This window comes from Pavona decussata, unplaced genomic scaffold, assembly GCF_977016875.1.
Source record: "Pavona decussata unplaced genomic scaffold, jaPavDecu1.1 SCAFFOLD_184, whole genome shotgun sequence".
Taxonomy (NCBI): Eukaryota; Metazoa; Cnidaria; class Anthozoa; order Scleractinia; family Agariciidae; genus Pavona; species Pavona decussata.
Window position 1 is genome coordinate 62,501 of NW_028145593.1, and position 2,825 is coordinate 65,325.

Below are 2,825 nucleotides of genomic sequence, written 5' to 3' on the forward strand. Positions count from 1 at the left end.
CAGCACAGGAGCTTGAGGTTTCAACGCGAACCTTCGTAGAGACAATAAATCGTTTCGACTCCGGAACAAGATCGTATCTACTCCGCCATTACTGCCGTTACTGCCGTCCTTATGAGCGGTAGTTAAGTCTACTCCATAAACAAGCCGGTTCTCTTGTTGTCCATCTTGGGGTCCAGGATTAGGGTGAATGTCGGGCATAGTCAGCAGTGTACTAAGCAGCACAGAATCTTAAGAGCGGATGTCTGTAAATATCAACCACAGGTGTGCAATAGCGAAAAATTCAAAATTCTCAAAAAAATTCACAACATAGCCCACGGTAAACTATTGCATGAAATACATGTTTTACTTCGATCCGATAATTATTTTTGATGTGAGGCTATGATCTTGAATTCACCGCTCCTGAACCGGGTTTTCGGTGTCTCACACCACATGTTGCGAAGACCTTGTTTTAAAAATCAAACCAGTTTTGTTCCAAACGAAAAACATCCAGTCTGATAAAGTACATAATTATGGACATCATGAATGGTATGTTACTCATCTGAAGTGAAAATTAAATATTAAGGAGATTTTTCAATATTTACAATTTTTTAAGCGATTTCTCGTGATGCCAAATTGACAAATTTGCGAGGCTAAAATCATCAACTGGTACATGGCGTTGAGGATAAAGATTTACACCACGTGAAAGAGCATCATTTCTTCTTATAAAATCCGCTTTCAAAACTATGGGCAACACAGAAGAAAATTTTTGAGGCCGCGAATTACAAGTAGTACTTTAGTGAAATTTGAGCTTTTCTGTCACGGCATTCCGATGCTAAAACTCAGATAAACACAACATGAAAACGTTTCAAACAACAATTGTTGGTACTTGCTAGAGGTTTTGGCCCACGGTCATGATATTACTTTCCATGGTTTTTAATCATTTCAGGCAGGCAAAAAAGATTGTAGCAGTTTTGTTAGACCCCGAGTTCAAAAGCGTATAAGGTCACAAAGGTCAGTTTACGTAGTCAACGTTTTGAAATTGGACCAGAATGTTTTGCATTGAATCTTACTTTAGAACAAATGAAACAATAGCTACAAGTGCTACGTAATTCGTACCTTTTTAGCGAGCTTTCTGTACATTGTAGAAATCATCACATCAATCAGGAACGATATATGCATTTTGCCGCGATTTAAAAAAAACGTTTAACGGCAGAGATTGCGTTACAGTTTACGCAGACCACTTGCCCCCAGGGGGAGGGGGACTCCTTTATCAAATTTAACGAGTTGATCGTACAAAATTTTGAAAAGTACCACTAAAAGGTACCAGAATTTGTTTTGTAGCCGTGGTCTGTATAATTTTCCCACTTAGTGGTACCAATTCTACAATGAATACGCTAAATGACAGTTGACTGATATTTATAATAACTTTCTCTTATATGTTTTCGCTCAATACCCTAAAACTGGCTAAAAGGTACCGCCATACCTTTGACAGGTACCAAACCACGAATTTTAACCCCCGAAAGCTATGATCACCCCCGTCAATTTTTAAATAAAGGTTCACCCCCCGGGTACCCTGCGAGCAGAGGCCCTTCGACTTATCTAGAAAGATCAAAGGGCCTCTGCTCGAATGGTACCCCCGGGCGCATGCCAAGGGTAATTTTTCACTGTCCCTTCGATACAAACTGTAACTGCGATTTACTTGTGAGCTGTATTTTCTGTCACTGAACTTTCTAAACGTGCAGTTAGCCCACGTTGGTATTCAGATCGCTTCAGTTTGTTCATTTTGCTCTGCAATCCAACTTTTAAAATGCTCGATTCTGGTTTCACGGCGTTCAAACAAATTGAGCCGAAATGGTATCGTGTGAGTATGCTTCGATTGTTGGAGGACAATGTGGACAAAGTGTTGGAAATCCAGCGAATACCCAATGTATTCCAATCAGAGATTGTGGCACAGACATTCGAAACTATCTAAGGGCCACGGGGTTTGCTGACTGAACACTGAAAACTGAGGCGGAGCTTCTCGTAGGCAGAGCAGGTATCGAATTACTGTAACGCAAAACTCCTGACCTTAAATGAGAATTACCTCTAATAACGCTTGCAATTTGATTCTGAATTACTGGTTATTACATCCACACACATTTATGATTTTTAGTGATTTTTTTTTTTTCAGTTATTTGGCCCTGTGCTTTGTCACTGTTACAATTTCCCGACGTAAAGAATGGGGAGCTTAGTGGGGAGGCGGCAGGGTAAGAGCGAGGAGGGAAACGGGGTTGCGTCACCACTGTCGTCCCTATTTTCCCCAATTCCTGTAGTACGACTCACACCTGCTACAGTCGACCACAGTACATTGTCAGCAGGAATAAGGGACGTAGGGGGAGCAATTTTTGTCAGAAAGAGGGCCAGGGTTTCACAGCCTGGACGGCACAGCTACGCTCCTTTGGCTGTAAAGCCAGTTCTACAAAGTGACATAACTAACTGACTAAACTTCAGGGCAAAATTTCCCTTGATATCTTCGATATCGATGACAGCTATCTAATCAGGTCTATTTGTTCAAGACATCGAGATGCTTATGGCATCAGACGGCGCTGCCAAAACCGATTCTGATTCCAAGTTGGGCAGCTAATCATTTCAAGCAAACGAAGGGAGATCGGAGCATCACATTTGTGCAATCTAGACTTATCCACAAGATGACCTCGATATTAGTGCCTTTCGGCTTTTGCAAGTCCTCTAAAAATTCAGAGCATAGCACCATATATTCAGGCAACATAATCTTGTTGGATAGTGTTCTTACTTTGACCCATTAAGGCCAAAGAAACCATACTTTGTCTGCTCAAATTCCATTACTG